The sequence below is a fragment of the Oncorhynchus mykiss genome, chromosome 31 (genome assembly GCF_013265735.2).
Source record: "Oncorhynchus mykiss isolate Arlee chromosome 31, USDA_OmykA_1.1, whole genome shotgun sequence".
Taxonomy (NCBI): Eukaryota; Metazoa; Chordata; class Actinopteri; order Salmoniformes; family Salmonidae; genus Oncorhynchus; species Oncorhynchus mykiss.
Window position 1 is genome coordinate 28245951 of NC_050571.1, and position 19875 is coordinate 28265825.

The following is a 19875-nucleotide window of genomic DNA, read 5'->3' on the forward strand; positions in this document are numbered from 1 at the left end:
GTAAAAAGATATCTCACACAGAGCCTTTAGAAATAGAACCCATTCATCCTAGGCATCCAGTTGTCGCCATGGTAACTTTTCAAGTCAGTCCACCACACTACAGCATGTCATTAATTATTTAGGAAGCATATGGGCAGCTTGTTCTGTGGTTATGGAGTTAACTTTGTCAGCTGTTTCTTTTTGTGCTTATTTAGTAGCCTATTAGAGCAAAAGTATGCTAATGATAAATAGGCACATAAGGCCTACAGTAGAGACTATTACATAAAGGTAATGCTGGGGTAATAATAATAAAATAAAATAATAAAAAAACAAGTAGATGGCAATGACCATTCATGAAAACAGACTGGATTTACATTGTCTTATATAGTGGACACACACCACATTCACTCATTATGACTTCTGTATCAATATATCAAGCTTAAAAATATGGTAACAAACATAGAATTAGAAAACTAGAATGAACTTCTCACGATGGGATAAATGTCAGCCATTTTGGTCAGGGAGTTGGTCAAACATGGTTTGCCATTGCTGTGATAAACTTTTGTAAAATAATGAATTTGAAGAATTTATCTGCACTCTTTGTTTTGTTAGCGAGATAGCCAGACAGTTTTAGAGGAATGATTTCATTTATTTTTTTTTTTTATTAACTGCCAATATGCCAACATTCCATTCAAACAATGCTGTCAATCCACAGCCATACACTGGCTGAAATCAGTTGAGATAGGAGTTAGACAAGTTGTAAGTGCAAGTACTGATATTGTATCATATATAATAGCACTCACAGCTTTTTAAGAGCACTCACAGCTTTTTAACAAAAATGTTGACATTTATGGCCTGTTTACATACAGTTGAAGTCGGAAGTTTTACATACACCTGAGCCAAATGAATTTAAACTCAGCTTTTCACAATTCCTGACATTTAACCCTAGAACAAATTCCCTGTCTTAGGTCAGTTAGGATCACCGCTTCATTTTAAGAATGTGAAATGTCAGAATAATAGCAGAGAGAATGATTTATTTCAGCTTTTATTTCTTTCATCACATTCCCAGTGGGTCAGAGGTTAAAATACACTCAATTAGTATTTGGTAGCATTGCCTTTAAATTGTTTAACTTGGGTCAAACGTTTCGGGTAGCCTTCCACAAGCTTCCCAAAAAAGTTGGGTGAATTTTGGCCCATTCCTCCTGACAGAGCTGGTGTAACTGAGTCAGGTTTGTAGGCCTCCTTGCTCGCATACGCTTTTTCAGTTCTGCCCACAAATGTTCTATAGGATTGAGGTCAGGGCTTTGTGATGGCTACTCCAATACATGGACTTTGTTGTCCTTAAGCCATTTTGCCACAACTTTGGAAGTATGCTTGCGGTCATTGTCCATTTGCGACCAAGCTTTAACGTCCTGACTGATGTCTTGAGATGTTTCTTCAATATATCCACATAATATTCTTTCCTCATGATGCCATCTATTTTGTGAAGTGCATCCCTCCCTCCTACAGCACAGCACCGCCGCAACATGATGCTGCCACCCCCGTGCTTCATGGTTGGGATGGTGTTCTTCGGCTTGCAAGCCACCCCCCTTTTCCTCCAAACATAATGATGGTCATTATGGCCAAATAGTCCTATTTTTGTTTCTTCAGACCAGAGGACATTTCTCAAAAAAAGTATGATCCTTGTCCCCATGTGCAGTTGCGAACCGTAGTCTGGCTTTTTTTATGGTGGTTTTGGAACAGTGGCTTCTTCCTTGCTGAGCGGCCTTTCAGGTTATGTCAATTTAGGACTTGTTTTACTGTGGATATAGATACTGTTGTACCTGTTTCCTCCAGCATCTTCACAAGGTCTTTTGCTGTTGTTCTGGGATTGATTTGCACTTTCGCACCAAAGTACGTTCATCTCTAGGAGACAGAACTCCTTCCTGAGCGGTATGATGGCTGCGTGGTCCCATGGTGTTTATACTTGCGTACTATTGTTTGTACAGATGAACGTGGTAATTTCAGGCGTTTGTAAATTGCTACCAAGGATGAACCAGACTTGAACAGTTTCCTCGAGCAATAAACTGTAAAAAGCCTTGAACGCACAGGTAAGTTGATACCGTAAGATTTAAAAACGTTTAAAACCATGACGAGAGACTCAACAGATGCAGCAAAGAGCTGCTGTTTTTATGTGTAAGTTCATGTTTAAGTTGTTATTCAGCACTGTCAACACTTTCTTCAACACCTTTATAAGCCATAACATTTGCGTTCTCCCTACTTCCACACTCTAGAACCAGCACTGCAGCTGCAATGAATGAGTATAGCAAAGTATTAATGGCTTGTCTTTTTTAATATCAAGGAATATTTCACTTTCTCTGGTTATAGGAGTAAAAACATTGGTGCATGAAACAGAAATAATGCAGTGCAACTTGAGTTGCGCCATCAACTGGAAGACTGTGTCCCCTTTTCTCAACGGAGGGAAGAGGGACGGTGAGTCGGGTGAGAGGCAGCCTCACCGCTGCCCTCTCCTCAGACTGACCATCAGATGCAGGCCATCAGTCCAGTGAAAAAAATATAAACGCTAATTATGCTCACTTAGCTGTGCCTCACAAGTAATCCAACAAATTATCTATTTCCAGTGTGATCATATAACTACCTACATCCTACTGCACTGGCTCTGACGCTCGTTGGATGTGGCAGTGCTTGCAGACTATTACGGACTATAAAGGGAAACCCAGCCACAAGCTGCCCAGTGGCGCAAGCCTACCAGATGGGCTAAATGCCTTTTATGCTCGCTTCGAGGCAAGCAACACTGAAGCATGCACGAGAGCACCAGTTGTTCCGGCCGACTGTATGATCACGCTCTCCTTAGCCAATGTGAGCAAGACCTTTAAACAGGTCAACATTCTTTAAACAGGCCGTGGGGCCAGACGGATTTCCAGGACATGCACTAAATGTATACGCTGACCAACTGGCAAGTGTCTTCACTGACATTTTCAACCTTTCCCTGACCGAGTGGGTAATACCTACATGTTTCAAGCAGACCACCATAGTCACTGTGCCCAAGAAAGCGAAGTAACCAGCCTAAATTACTACTGCCCCGTAGCACTCACGTCTGTAGCCATGCAGTGCTTTGAAAGGCTGGTCATGGCTCACATCAACACCATCATCCCAGAAACCCTAGACTCACTCCAATTCGCATACCGCCCCAACCGATCCACAGATGACACAATCTCAATCGCAAGCCACACTGCCCTTTCACACCTGGACAAAAGCAACACCTATGTGAGAATGCTGTTGATTGACTACAGCTCAGCATTCAACACCATAGTGCCCAAAAAGCTCATCACTAAGCTACGGACCCCGGGACAACACCTCCCTCTGCAACTGGATCCTGGACTTCCTGACGGGCCGCTCCAAGGTGGTATGGGTAGGCAACAACACATCTCCCACAATGATCCTCAGCACCGGGGCCTCTCACGGGTGCGTGCTTATTCCCCTCCTGTACTCCCTGTTTACCCATGACTGCGTGGCCAAGCATGACTCCAACACCATCATTAAGTTTGCTGATGACACAACGGTGGCAGGTCTGAAACCGACAGTGTGGTGCCAGGACAACAATCTCTCCCTCAACGTGAGCAAGACAAAGGAGATGATCGTGGACTACAAGAAAAGGAGGACCGAGTAGGTTGAGAGCTTCAAGTTCCTTGCTGTCCACATCACCAACAAACTATAATGGTCCAAACACAGCAAGAAAGTCTTGAAGAGGGCACGATTGGCTTGAATGAATAGAGTCCTAAACACTTGGGTCCTCATTGGCCTGTTAGACACACCCACTGTGTTGATTTCACCTGTGGTTCCTGAATGGCTGTGTTCCAATCCTCGTAATGGCTTCCTTTCCTTGTCTCCTCTCCTTCCTGACCACTAGTAAATGAAAGGATTGGATAGGTATTCACCATGTACCATAGTTTCACCTTTCAAGTCAAGAGACTGACAAGGACATTAATTAATTTCAGACTGAGGGGACACAGCTATTGTGTTGTGGAAATGCATGTACAGCCAACATCCTGTGTAAAAGAAACATGTAAGTAAACATATATGTTTTTAGCTGTTTAGCTCTAATATGAGAATGTCCATGTTTATTCCATTTAGAGGCATAAAGAGTTTCTGTGTATACAGTATGTGAAGACAAGGATTGGTTTTAGATCAATAAGTACCTTTGGTATCTGTCTTTGGTGTCAATGGTCAGCTCTGTTCTGCAGTGCTCATTGGAAAGTGTTTCAGAACAATTACTGGGATGCTTTCTTGCTAGGGTGGCAGGTAGCCTAGTTGTTAGAGCCTTGGGCCAGTAACCGAAAGGTTGCTAGATCGAATCCCATAGCTGACAGTGTAGAAATTTGTTGTTCCGCCCCCGAACAATCAATCAATCAAATTCATTTATAAAGCCCTTCTTACATCACCTGATGTCACAAAGTGTTGTACAGAAACCCAGCCTAAAACCCCAAACAGCAAGCAATGCTGGTGTAGAAGCACAGTGGCTAGGAAAAACTCCCTAGGAAGAAACCTGTTCAAATGTTCATAGATCACCAGCAAGGTCAAAGAATAATAATTACAGTGGTTGTAGAGGGTGCAACTGGTCAGCACCTCAGGAGTAAATGGCAGTTGGCTTTTCATAGCTGATTATTCAGAGTATCTCTACCGCTCCTGTTGTCTCTAGAGAGTTGAAAACAGCAGGTCTGGGACAGGTAGCATGTCCGGTCAGGGTTCAGGGTTCCATAGCCGCAGGCAGAAGAGTTGAAACTGCAGCAGCAGCACGACCATGTGGACTGGGGACAGCAAGGAGTCATCAGGCCAGGTACTCCTGAGGCATGGTCCTAGGGCTCAGGTCCTCTGAGAGAGAATTAAAGAGAGCATACTTAAATTCACACAGGACACCGGATAAGACAGAAGAAATTCTCCAGATATAACAGACTGACCCTAGCCCCCCGACACATAAACTATTGCAGCATAAGTACTGGAAGCTGAGACAGGAGGGGTCGAGAGACACTGTGGCCCCGTCCGACAATACCCCCCGGACAGGGCCAAACAAGCAGGATATAACCCCACCCACTTTGCCAAAGCACAGCCCCCACACCACTAGAGATATATCTTCAACCACCAATTTACCATCCTAAGACAAGGCTGTTGGAATTATTATGACTAAATGAATAAACAATATCCCCATTTTAAATAGAATTGTAACGAAGTCAACTTATACTCTGTTTTATTATATCTGATTAACAATATGAGTTCAAAAGAAGGGATTGTGTGACACGGACAAGGAGTAATTAAAGTTAATGAACACCATTCCAACTAGGAAGAAACTAATGGGTTGGGGACTGTGTAAACACATAAGGTCGTTAACCTAGCGTTGAACCAAATCAAATCAAATCAAATTTATTTATATAGCCCTTCGTACATCAGCTGATATCTCAAAGTGCTGTACAGAAACCCAGCCTAAAACCCCAAACAGCAAGCAATGCAGGTGTAGAAGCACAGTGGCTAGGAAAAACTCCCTAGAAAGGCCAAAACCTAGGAAGAAACCTAGAGAGGAACCAGGCTATGTGGGGTGGCCAGTCCTCTTCTGGCTGTGCCGGGTGGAGATTATAACAGAACCTTATCAAGATGTTCAAATGTTCATAAATGACCAGCATGGTCAAATAATAATAAGGCAGAACAGTTGAAACTGGAGCAGCAGCACAGTCAGGTGGACTGGGGACAGCAAGGAGTCATCATGTCAGGTATTCCTGGGGCATTGTCCTAGGGCTCAGGTCCTCCAAGAGAGAGAAAGAAAGAGAGAATTAGAGAGAGCATATGTGGGATGGCCAGTCCTCTTCTGGCTGTGCCGGGTGGAGATTATAACAGAACATGGACAAGATGTTCAAATGTTCATAAATGACCAGCATGGTCGAATAATAATAAGGCAGAACAGTTTAAACTGGACCAGCAGCACGGTCAGGTGGACTGGGGACAGCAAGGAGTCATCATGTCAGGTAGTCCTGGGGCATGGTCCTAGGGCTCAGGTCCTCCGAGAGAGAGAAAGAGAGAAGGAGAGAATTAGAGAACGCACACTTAGATTCACACAGGACACCGAATAGGACAGGAGAAGTACTCCAGATATAACAAACTGACCCTAGCCCCCCGACACATAAACTACTGCAGCATAAATACTGGAGGCTGAGACAGGAGGGGTCACCCACTTTGCCAAAGCACAGCCCTAGACACCACTAGAGGGACATCTTCAACCACCAACTTACCATCCTGAGACAAGGCTGAGTATAGCCCACAAAGACCTCCGCCACGGCACAACCCAACCCAGACAGGATGACCACATCAGTGAATCAACCCACTCAGGTGACGCACCCCCTCCAGGGACGGCATGAGAGAGCCCCAGTAAGCCAGTGACTCAGCCCCTATAATAGGGTTAGAGGCAGAGAATCCCAGTGGAAAGAGGGGAACCGGCCAGGCAGAGACAGCAAGGGCGGTTCGTTGCTCCAGAGCCTTTCCGTTCACCCTCCCACTCCTGGGCCAGACTACACTCAATCATATGACCCACTGAAGAGATGAGTCTTCAGTAGAGACTTAAAGGTTGAAACCGAGTTTGCGTCTCTGACATGGGTAGGCAGACCGTTCCATAAAAATGGAGCTCTATAGGAGAAAGCCCTACCTCCAGCTGTTTGCTTAGAAATTCTAGGGACAATTAGGAGGCCTGCGTCTTGTGACCGTAGCGTACGTGTAGGTATGTACGGCAGGACCAAATCAGAGAGATAGGTTGGAGCAAGCCCATGTAATGCTTTGTAGGTTAGCAGTAAAACCTTGAAATCAGCCCTTGCTTTGACAGGAAGCCAGTGTAGAGAGGCTAGCACTGGAGTAATATGATAATTTTTTTTGGTTCTAGTCAGGATTCTAGCAGCCGTATTTAGCACTAACTGAAGTTTATTTAGTGCTTTATCCGGGTAGCCGGAAAGTAGAGCATTGCAGTAGTCTAACCTAGAAGTTACAAAAGCATGGATTAATTTTTCTGCATCATTTTTGGACAGAAAGTTTCTGATTTTTGCAATGTTACGTAGATGGAAAAAAGCTGTCCTTGAAATGGTCTTGATATGTTCTTCAAAAGAGAGATCAGGGTCCAGAGTAACGCCGAGGTCCTTCACAGTTTTATTTGAGACGACTGTACAACCATTAAGATTAATTGTCAGAATCAACAGAAGATCTCTTTGTTTCTTGGGACCTAGAACAAGCATCTCTGTTTTGTCCGAGTTTAAAAGTAGAAAGTTTGCAGCCATCCACTTCCTTATGTCTGAAACACATTCTTCTAGCAAGGGCAATTTTGGGGCTTCACCATGTTTCATTGAAATGTACAGCTGTGTGTCATCTGCATAGCAGTGAAAGTTAACATTATGTTTTCGAATAACATCCCCAAGAGGTAAAATATATAGTGAAAACAATAGTGGTCCTAAAACCGAACCTTGAGGAACACCGAAATTTACAGTTGATTTGTCAGAGGACAAACCATTCACAGGTGAAGGTAGGTGAAACATGGTGAAACCTACAGAAACTTAGCTCTGGGTTTTTTAGATAAGACAGTGAGTGCATTCCTAGGTTTTCTGTTAATTAGAACTGTCAGCTCAGTGGTGATCGATAATGTTGAGGGGTCAAAAGTTACCTGGGAGTGTGTTAGTAAGTTAGAATGAACTTTTCACCTCACTTTGTCCCGGTCGAGAGGAGGGGATTCTTTTAAAGCAATGAAATGACGTCATGATCTGTATATAAACTGTTGCTCGTGGTTAAGTGGCAGCGCGCTCCGAGAATAAATACTATTACCTATTATTAAAAGACTGGTCTGCGTCTATTTTATGCAAACAAGAATCTTACACATTCTCATAAAATAGATGAAGGGTTTTCAATTAATGAAAGCACATTGGCACAATTAAATTACACTAACAAAGGCTGAGTATAGCCCACAAAGATCTCCCCCACGGCACAACCCAAGGGGGAGATCTTCCAACCCGGACAACCCATTCAAGTGATGCACCCCTCCTAGGGACAGAATGGAAGTGCACCAGTAAGCCAGGGACTCAGCCCCTGTAATAGGGTTTGAGGCAGATAATCCCAGTGGAGAGAGGGGAACTGGCCAGGCAGAGACAGCAAGGGCGGTTCATTGCTCCAGTGCCTTTCCGTTCACCTTCACACTCCTGGGCCAGACTACACTCAATCATACGACCTACTGAAGAGATGAGTCTTCATTAAAGACTTAAAGGTTGAGACCGAGTCTGCTGTGCCATCAGAGTCCTGGGTTCGCGCCCTGTTCCTACGCTGTCATTGTAAATAAGAATTTGCTTGTAACTGACTTGCTTAGTTAAATTAAAAATGCTTTAATTTGCATCATAACTCCAAAAGCAAACCACTCCAATAGGAATGACCCTTTAACCCTTCTCATAAGACTGAAGAATGTCCACACTAACGGATGATTTGAAAAGACATGGAAGAAGTGATGACTGATTGCGGCAAATGCATCAGTACTGATTGAATATCTTCATCTAGGCATTTATAGACCATTTTGAGCTAATGTGCCTATGTGCTAATGTGCCTATGTGCCTATATGCCTTTCTGTTTTTATTTGATTTACAGTATTCAAAGGTATTTTACGTTTTTACCAATTCTCAATGGAAGTAAAATGGTAAAATTAATAAATATGTACATTTTTGCAAACAAAACCTGTTTTGTGAGTGCTTTTGGTGACAAGCCGAATTTCTTCAACCTCCTGATTAATTGTGTCCAATTGTTTCCAGTTAAAGTAAAATCAAGAAATGGGACATCTTATGTATTATTGTACCGGAGTTTTTATTGTAGTTGGGAAGTCATATCTGGGATACGGGAAGTCTGGGAAGTCTTGTCTCGGATACTACAAGGAATAAACAAACGGGTTGCACTTTTTTACGGTACTAAACTCACCAGGTATTTTACATTGTGTGTGGTTGTGGGCATGCAGACCCTAATGATGAATTCAGATTTGTTTGTGTCCCCAATTAATGGTGCTTGCAACGCCATTAATATATGCACTCGTTACTGTAAATCGCTCTGGATGAGAGCATCTGCTAAATGACTAAAATGTTGTTAGTTAATATTCCAGCTTTACCATACTACTTAATGACCACCAGGGGACATTGCACCCCAGTCATACACTACATGACCAAAAGTATGTGGATACCTGCTCGTTGAACATTAATATAGAGTTGGTCACCTCTTTGCTGAGGTGGCAGGTAACCTAGTGGTTAGCACGTTGGGCCAGTAACCAAAAGGTTGCTGGATCAAACCCAGAGCTGCCGAGTTAGCCTAGTGGTTAGGGTGTTGGGCAGGTAACTGAAAGGTTGCTGGCTTGAATCCCTGAGCTGGCCAGGTAAAAATCTGTTGTTCTGAACTATTTATTTCCTTAACTTACCTCATTTGCACTCACTGTAAATATACTTTTTGTTTTCTTTTGTTCTACTGTATTATTGACTGTATGTTTTGTTTATTCCATGTGTAACCGAACCATGAAAAAGCCCCTGACCATTATTCCTCCTCCACCAAACTCTACAGTTGGCACTATGCATTGGGGCAGGTAACTCTCCTTGCATCTGCCAAACCCAGATGTAGCTCCAGAGAACGTGTTTCCATTGCTCCAGAGTCCAATGGCGGCGAGCTTTATACAACTCCAGCCGACGCTTGGCATTGTGCATGGTGATTTTAGGCTTGTGTGCGGCTGGAAGCCCATTTAATGACCTCTCGACGAACACTTATTGTGCTGACGTTGCTTCCAGAGGCAGTTTGAAACTCGGCCGTGAGTGTTGCAACCGAGGATAGATGATTTTTACACGCTACGTGCTTCAGCACTCGGCGGTCCCGTTCGGTGAGCTTGTGTGGCCTACCACTTAACGGCTGAGCTGTTGTTGCGCCTAGACTTTTCCACTCCACAATAACAGCATTTGCAGTTGCCCGGGGAGCTCTAGCAGTGCAGAAATTTGACAAAATAACTTGTTGGAAAGGTGGCATCCTATGAGGGTGCCACGTTGAAAGTCACTGAGCTCTTCAGCAAGGCCATTCTACTGCCAATGTTTGTCTATGGAGATTGCATGGCTGTGTGTCTATGGAGATTGCATGGCTGTGTGCTTGATTTTATACACCTGTCAGCAAAGGGTGTGGCTGAAATAGCCGAATCCACTAATTTGTGGGGGTGTTCACATACCTTTGTGTACATAGTGTATGTCTATGGGTCTTTCAAATGATAAGTTTAATATACTGTACCTTGACAAGCCTATGTCACTGGGTATTTAATTGCGGTCAAGTGAGCCGACACGCACTAAACGCAGTCAAGCCATCCTTGCTTCAGTTTCCTTCTGAATTTGGGTGCGTTAATACACAACACGTTAGGGTATCACATGTTTTCTGGTAGGGAAACAGTGGTTATGGTGTGTAGATGGTGTGTAGATATGAAATGGTTTGTAGTAGGTTCCCACTTTCACTTCTGTTTCAGGTTCCCACTTTCACTTCTGTTTTGACTGTATCCCCCAATATCCAGTAAGTGCATGGTTTGAAGGAGGCTTATTCAGAGAAACTACTTTCAGACAAACTTAATGTATCTTTGAATCCAGGCCAGGATCAAGGTAAGTGACAATATTTTCACCTTTTACTTATTTTATTAAAGTAGTAACATTAACATCTATACAAGGTGATGGGGATTTCTGGGATGGTTTTGCAGCATATTTAATATATTGGGCCGTTCCATATGAATTCAATCTCTTTCTGACCGCATCCCCTTTGATTTGAACAAAACCTTCCATAAATGTTTGACCATAGTAGAAGTGGTCAGAAAGATACTATGAGACATGTTCATCCCTGAAAAAGATATACAGTTGAGCTTGATATCATTTGAAAGCTTTCAAACAGGTTTGTCAAACTGTTTTTTTCATTCTAGATTTTTCTTAATGTTATTTTTTTAAAACCTTTAACGTCAATAATCAATAATAATGTAAACTCAGATTAGTGTATTTTTCAGATATGTTGTAGTTTAGACCCTATTTTACATTATCTGAGGTTTTAGTGTTGTGCCTGTCATTGGTTGAGACACAGCATGCTATTGAATACAGGTTGTGTGTCATTTCAATAATAGCAATAGAATGGACCTATCCCTTCAAACCACTGCAATTTAGCTGGTAAACCATAGATATTTAAATTTAATTTAAATTTCAACTTCCAATTACCACGAGAAAGATGGCTGCTGGTCCACCAACCATTGAATATCAACTTCAATGGGAATGTCTATGCTATTACAAAAAAACAGAAAAAACAAAACAATAACAAAAAACAAAACAGCTTGCATTGTTTTCCTACAGATGTACACAACCTACTCCATATTTCCAAAGTGAAAGAAACATTCTAGAAGAATATCCAAATTAATAAAAATGAAGTCTTGATTGTGTATGTCTTCACACCCCAGAGATAATACTTGGTGGAAAGACCTTAGGCAGCCATTATAGCTGCAAATGATTTTGAATAAGATTCTACCAACTTTGCAAAAACTCTTAGGGCAACATCTACACATTGTTTATATCAAAATTGCTCAAACTCAGTCAATTTTGTTTGGAGTCATTCATAGACAGCATTATTCAAACTGTCAGAACTGAGACTGTAGACCCCTCAGGAACACTCACCATCTCTCAGTAGGCGTGGGTAAAATCACCAGGGAATGCCATATTACAATCTATGTGTTGTGATAATGACGTTGTTTGCTTTATAAAATGCTCGACCTCCAGATGAGTGTGAGGGGGGAGTTTAAGTACAATTCTTACAAGCTTGTTTTGGCTGGTCTGTAGCGTATTCCTTAGATGTTCGGTGCTGCTGGTGAACCATGATGTGCAGGCATAATCAAAATGACACTGGACTAGTGCACATGCCAGATTCTTTAGGGTGGCTATAGCTAGGTTTTCATCTGATTGCCGACAGATTATTTATATGCGAATATTCTCAAATCTGCATTTTAAAAAATGCGCAATTTCCTATCAGAATTGTGTTTCTAATTTACTTGTTCAGGATAAAGTATGTGCGTAAATACATACTGCACATAAAAACAACTTTTGAGGTTAAATTCCCATGTAACGAATAAATAATACAAGTTAAATGGGTTTCCATCAGATTTTCAACTAGGCCTACTGATTGTTTTGTCACAATTTTTTTTTTGCATAGATATAGCCAATGTCCCCACTCTGCTACTGGAAAGTGCACTCGAGCTAACAGCTTGCAGATACAGTGCAGGTATAGCCTACTTCATGATGAGATTATTATGCACTAAAGTGCAAGATTATTTTTATTTGTCAAATGGCAGCCAAGAATCGATCATGTCACCAGACCCTTGATATTTATTGAAAGGAGGGCGCCAGAGAATGCTGATGCCATCAAACGAAGCATCGGGGAGTGCTGGCTTTCCGGGTGGTGGTGGCGTTGGGTCTGGGGGTGCCTAAGCCAGCTCGTCGGGTTTCCACACCCTAGCTGACTCAAGAGGTTTTCTTGCCAGGGTTTTATGCCTCAGCCGGCTTGCCGGGCTCCCACGCCTCTGCCGGCTCCCACGCCTCTGCCGGCTCCCACGCCTCTGCCGGCTCCTACGCCCCTGCCGGCTCCCACGACTCTGCGGGCTCCCACACCCCTTGCCGGCCCCCTAGCCTCTGCCGGCTCGTCGGGCTCCCACGCCTCTGCCGGACCCTACGCCTCTGCCGGCTCCCACGCCTTTGCCGGACCCTACGCCTCTGCCGGACCCTACGCCTCTGCCGGCTCCTACGCCTCTGCCGGCTCGTCGGGCTCCCACGCCTCTGCCGGACCCTACGCCTCTGCCGGCTCCCACGCCTTTGCCGGACCCTACGCCTCTGCCGGACCCTACGCCTCTGCCGGCTCCCACGCCTCTGCCGGCTCCCATGCCTCTGCCGGACCCTACGCCTCTGCCGGCTCCCACGCCTCTGCCGGACCTACGCCTCTGCCGGATCCCACGCCTCTGCCGGACCCTACGCCTCTGCCGGCTCCCACGCCTTTGCCGGACCCTACGCCTCTGCCGGACCCTACGCCTCTGCCGGCTCCCACGCCTCTGCCGGCTCCCATGCCTCTGCCGGACCCTACGCCTCTGCCGGCTCCCACGCCTCTGCCGGACCCTACGCCTCTGCCGGATCCCACGCCTCTGCCGGACCCTACGCCTCTTCCGGCTCCCACGCCTCTGCCGGCTCCCACGCCTCTGCCGGACCCTACGCCTCTGCCGGCTCCCACGCCTCTGCCGGACCCTACGCCTCTGCCGGCTCCCACGCCTCTGCCGTCTCCTACACCTCTGCCAGCTCGTCGGGCTCCCACGCCTCTGCCGGCTCCCACGCCTATGCCGGCTCCCACGCCTCTGCCGGCTCCCACGCCTCTGCCGGCTCCCACGCTTCTGCCGGCTCCCACGCTTCTACCGGCTCCTATGCCTCTGCCGGCTCCCACGCTTCTGCCGGCTCCCACGCTTCTGCCGGCTCCTATGCCTCTGCCGGCTCCTATGCCTCTGTCGGCTCCCACGCCTCTGCCGGCTCCTATGCCTCTGCCGGCTCCCACGCCTCTGCCGGCTCCTACGCCTCTGCCGACTCATATGCCTCTGACGGCTCCCACGCTTCTGCCGGCTCCTATGCCTCTGCCGGCTCCCACGCTTCTGCCGGCTCCTATGCCTCAGCTGGCTCCCATGCCTCTGCCGGTTCCTATGCCTCTGCCGGCTCCCACGCCTCTGCCGGACCTTACGCCTCTGCCGGCTCCCACGCCTCTGCCGGCTCCTACGCCTCTGCCGGCTCCCACGCTTCTGCCGGCTCCTACGCCTCAGCTGGCTCCCATGCTTCTGCAGGCTCGTCGGGCTACTACGCCTCTGCCGGCTCGTCGGGCTCCTATGCCTCTGCCAGCTCATCGGCTCCTACGCCTCTGTCGGCTCGTCCAGTGCCCATGCCTCAGCCGGCTCGTCAGGCTTGCCCAGGGATGTTGCAACATCAGAAGTAAAAAATAAAGCCAGACTGGTCTGCTGTTGTACCTTTCTAGAATGTATAACCTGTGAGAGAAAACCCACAATCGATCCAAATAGAATGAAACATTGAAATCACAGGGCTTTTGCGCCATTATTCAAATAACGTTTTCACTGCAGTTTAGAGTAGAATGTTGTACAATAATGCCATTATTCATTGCGTTGTGATGTTGTAGGCTAGTCTAGGTAGGATAATTGCATTGTCCCTAAACAAGATCAAAGGGGAGCTTTTTGAGCAGCTGTGTCTCATGTTGTCGTGTCTTTGGCTATGCCTGATTAAGTGGTATGACATACTATTCTATAAAATAATTTATCTGTAATTAATATTACCTGATTAAGCTAATCATGTAAATGTAATTAACTAGAAAGTCAAGGGCACCACAAAATAATGTTTATAGAGCTGTTATCTTCCGAAAAAACTCTTAAAGACCTAGTAATCTTTTATATCAGTAGCAGTCAATATTTAATTGTCACCTTATTTAGTCTCATCTGAAAGTTGTAAATTCTTTTGTAAAGTCTCATCTGAAAGTTGTAAATTCTTCACGAACCCTGGCTAAAAAGTTGAATCACCAATTCAAAATTTGGTTAAATTATTTATTTACTAAATACCTAAATAATCACACCGAATTACATCTACACAGAATGGATCATACATTGATTACAAATTATGTCATAAAGGAAAACGTCCCTAGTGGATGGAACAGATATGACAGCTGGATACACAAAGAAAGGGGGTTGGGTTTTGAATGAAAGAGCGGGAAGACTGAGGAACAAAAAGATTTTGTGTCTCTATCGGGCCGTAGGCAGCTACTCTATCGTAAATACAGAATCTTATGCATTCTAAATAACCGCCCATTTGGAAAAGGAAAACGCAATAAATATTTACTCTGAGCTGCGCTTCGATCGGTTGGTCGTAGATGGAAGCCCGGGTTGTCCTTTGAAGAATGTCTGGTGGTAGGACTTGGTAGTACTGTTATCGTGTGGTAGAACAGATACTTTGTCCGTCCTTTCCTAGCCCACGTTTACATCTGCTGTTGCTAACGCAACGGCTAGGAGGTATCACTTCTTTAGTGAATAAGAGTTCAAAGTTCATACCAAGTTGCCATGCTATATGCTCATGCTATATTCTGGCTGGTATAGTCGAAATTCATCCTACCGGCGTGTAGGTCGTCACCTTCACGTTGAGATTCGATACTAATTTTGTTAGGTTCCTGTTGTTCAACCAGAGCTCACGCTGAGGTTGGCTTAGTTCTGTAGGTGATCTTGTCCTTTTAACGCAGGGACTGCAAGTCCTCATGTCCTTGGAACAGGAAGTTGAATTTTCGTCAACGGGTTTATATAGTGGTGAAAGAAGGGCGTGTTTCATAGTTTACAACCAAAGTCTGTTTACTTGGGTGGGGCCTCTGAGTGAGCAGAGTTTCTCTATGACAAACTGTTCTCTCATTAAAGAAGCTAAAATTACATTTCATATTTTCACAAATTGCACAGCAATTCCATGTGAATCTGATAACTAGAATGAGTAGATTTTCCAAGATACAGTTTATGTTGTCCTAACATCAGTAATCATGTCTCAGACGCCAACTGATCATTAAGTACCAACGCATATTTTCAACTGTTTGGATTACCAAAATATGGTTTTGTTTCCCACCTTTTGATGTTCCCAGAATCTCTATGTTAACAAAGGGCTTTTCAAGAGTCAACTCTATAGAGTAGAGAGAGAGAAATGGGGGAAAGGCATTTATGGGGTTCATAAACCTCCCCCATCAGACCAACGTCATGACAATGTCTTCACTGTTCTTTCATACAAAATGATGTACCTCGCCTATCTGCTGCCTATCAACTATTCCTATTTGTTCTTGTGGATTCATATTGAAAATAGACAAAACTTTGAATGCTTTTATTTTGTGATAGGATTGCTAGTTTATTAAACAAATATATATTTTATTTAACCGTTATTTAACTAGGCAAGTCAGTTAAGAAAAAAATATTATTTACAACGATGGCCTACCAAAAGGCAAAAGGCCTCCTGCAGGAACGGGGACTGGGATTAAAATTAAAAATAAAATAAATGTAGGACAAAGCACACATCAAAACAAGAGAGACAACACTACATAAAGAGAGACCTAAGACACCACATGACAACACAGCATGGTAGCAATACAACATGGTAGCAGCACAAAACATGTTACAAACATTATTGGGCACAGACAACAGCACAAAGGGCAAGAAGGTAGAGACAACAATACATCACGCAAAGCAGCCACAACTGTCATTTAGAGAGTCCATGATTTAGTTAGCCTACTGCAGATCTGGACAAACGATCCACATACCTCTATTGTCACCATAAATGGTGGATAGTGGCCAGGATAGACAGTTAGACTGGTAGACTATATTGACCTGTGGTATAGTAATAGTTAGTGGCAGAAAAGTGTAGTGTATAAGGGAAGTACAAAAACACCTTGATATAAGGGCGGAGCATGTAAGCAGATTACATTTGGCTAGGATGGAAGAAATCATAGAATAAAACCAGCAAAAGAGCGAGGGGAGGAGAACACAGAAATGTTTGCATAAAGTAGAGGTAAAGAAACACATAGAATGTGATCTGCACATGTGCAGAAGCTTCAGGATCTTTAGTCCAAATAAGTCGGATCCACCAAGACCTTGAAACAATAGAAATTCCCACTCAAGTCAAAATTATATGACGTGTGGACCTCCAACCATTTTTGTGATATAATTTGAAAGTTGAAACGTCAATTATATTCCTTTTTTTTTTACATTTATAAGCCAAAATATAACACCCAGCTTATACTTAAAAGTATGCTTTGTCTCAACTGATGGTGGGCACACCACAAACATCTCTGATGATGTAAAATAGGTTCTAAGCTACAACATATAGGCTATAAGAACATGAAAAAAATGTTCATGTATTTTTAGATCATTTAAGCTAAAAGGTTTATTATAAAGAAAAAAATAAATAAATAGTTTGACAACCCTATTTGTAAGCTTTCGAATTATATACATCTCAACTGTTTATCTTTTTCAGTGATGAAGACATAGATGTCTCATGGTAGGATGTGGTGGGTTATGCAACATAGAGTACAGCTAGGTCTGGAAATGACTTCATAGTTAGGAGAGCATTTTTAGCAAACCTAACCATTTTCCTAACCTTAACCTAATTCTCCTTACCTGCTACGTTAATTCTCATAACCTGCTGCGTAAACAGTGGTGTACAGTACTCAATTAAACATACTTTTGGTGTTTGGTATTTTATTAGGATCCCCGTTAGCTATTGCAAAAGCAGCAGCTACTCTTCCTGGGGTCCACACGAAACATGAAATAATACAGAACATTTAGACAAGAACAGCTCAAAGACAGAACTACATCAATACACACGCACAAACTATCTAGGTCAAATAGGGGAGTGGCGTTGTGCCATATGTGTTTTTAATTTTTTTTTAACCAGGTTTGCTGTTCATTTGAACAATATGAGATGGAAAAGAGTTCCATGCAATAATGGCTCTTTATAATACTGTACGCTTTCTTGAATTTGTTCTGGATATGGGGATTGTGAAAAGACACCTGGTGGCATGTCTGGTGAGGTAAGTGTGTGTGTCAGAGCTGTGTGTAAGTTGACTGTGCAAGCAATTTGGGATTGTCAACACAATGTTTCTTATAAAACGAAGAAGTGATGCAGTCAGTCTCTCCTTAACTCTTAGCCAAGAGAGACTGGCATGTATAATATTTATAACAGCCTTCTGATTACTATGAAGAGCAAGATGTGCCACTCTGTTCTGGGCTAGCTGCAGCTTTACTAGGTCTTTCCTTGCAGAACTCGATCACACAATGAGAATAATCAAGATAAGACAAACTAGAGCCTGCAGGACTTGCTTTTTGGAATGTGGTATCAGAAAAACAGAGCATCGATTTATTACAGACAGAACTCTCCCCATCTTTACAACCATTGAATCTATATGTTTAGACCATTACAGTTTACAATCTAAGGTAACGCCAAGTAATTTAGTCTTCTCAACTTGTTCAACAGCCAGACCATTCATTACAAGATTCAGCTAGAACAGAGGTTTAGAATTTATGGAATTATTTATACCAATTACAATGCTCTTAGTTTTAGAGATGTCCACGGCCAGTTTATTACTCCATTATCCATCCATTCCAAAACAGACTGCAACTGTTTGTTAAGGGTTTCAGTGACTTCATTAGCTGTGGTTGCTGATGTTTAATGCCAGTGGTAGGTCATTGGTAAAAATATAAAATAATAGAGGGCCTAGAGAGCTGCCCTGCGGTACGCCACACTTTGCATGTTTGACATTAGAGAAGCTTCCATTAAAGAAAATCATTTGAGTTCTATTAGATAGATAGCTCTGAATCCACGATATGGTATAGAGGTTGAAAGGCCATAACATATACATACATTTTTTCAACAACAGGTTTTGCCAATAATATCAAAGGCTGCACTGAAATCTAAGAGTACAGCTCCCACAATCTTCTTATTATCAATTTCTTTCAACCAATCATCAGTCATTTGTGTCCGTACAGTACATGTTGAGTGCCCTTCCCTATAAGCATGCTGAAAGTCTGTGGTTAATTTGTTTACAGAGAAGTAGCATTGTACTTGGTCAAACATAATTTTTTCCCCAACAGTTTGCTAAGAACTGGCAGCAAGCTTATAGGTCTGCTGTTAGAACCAGTAAAGGCCGCTTTACCACTCTTGGGTAGCGGAATTACTTTGGCTTCCATCAAGGCCTGAGGACAAATACTTTCCTCTAGACTCAAATTAAAGATATGACAGATAAGAGTGGCTATAGAGTCAGCTACCATCCTCAGTAGCTTCCCATCTAAGTTGTCAATGCCAGGAGGTTTGTCATTATTGATCGTTAACAATAATTTTTCCACCTCTCCTACACTAACTTTACAAAATTCAGACTTCAAAGCAATGCTTTTCTTTCATTATACATTTTTTATGCATGAATACGATGGCTCACGGTTGCCATTTCCTGCCTAAATTTGCCAACTTTTCCAATTAAGTAATCGTTCAAATAATTGGCAACATCTGAATTTGTCTTTCTGCCCATAATTTAAAGTACTCCAAAGTTTTTTTCTTTATATCATTGATCTTAGCTTAATAATACCGTTTTAAATGTGTTGTTGTTGAGTTTAGTAACATAATTTCTCAATTTGCAGTAATTCAGCCAGTCATATGTGCAGCCAGACTTATTAGCCACTCCTTTTGCCCCATCTCTTTCAACCATACAATTTTTCAATTAATCAATCCATGGAGCCTTAACAGTTCTAACAGTCAGTTACTTAACAGGTGCATGTTTATCAATAATTGGAAGAAGCAATTTCATAAATTCACCAAGTGCAGCATCTGGATGCTCTTTATTAATCACATCAGACACAAATATTTTTTACATCATCCACAAAAGAGTCACAGCAAAATCTTTTGTATGATCTCTCATACTGTCATGTTGTGTCTTGTCTCTGTCCTTTCCCTTCACCCTGTCTCCCTCTGCTGGTCGTTGTTAGGTTACCTTTTCTCCCCCGCTTTCTCCCAGCTGTTCCTTGTCTCCTCTAACTACCCATTCACCCCGTTTCCCACCTGTTCCCTTTTTCCCTCTGATTAGGTCCCTATATCTCTCTCTGTTTCTGTTCCTGTCCTTGTCGGATTCTTGTTTGTGTTTCATGCCTGAGCCAGACTATCGTCATGTTTGCTGTAACCTTGTCCTGTCCTGTCGGAATCTGCCGGTCTATCTGAGCCTACCTATGTTTGGTTATTAAAGAAGCTCTGTTTAAGTTAGTTC

General features: G+C 43.2%; 1 protein-coding gene across 4 annotated transcripts in view; it reads left to right on the forward strand.

Annotated features, from left to right (window-relative positions):
• Positions 1–10495: 10495 nt before the first annotated feature.
• The window catches only part of LOC110504299, a 50963-nt gene continuing 41583 nt past the window's right edge, over positions 10496–19875 (forward strand). For 2 of the 4 annotated variants that reach the window (XM_036970187.1, XM_036970188.1), the window contains exon 1: positions 10496–10646. The gene's annotated coding sequence lies outside the window, so the exon portion shown is untranslated. The remainder of the gene's footprint in view (positions 10647–19875) is intronic. The other 2 variants (XM_036970190.1, XM_036970189.1) reach the window with 1 other exon arrangement.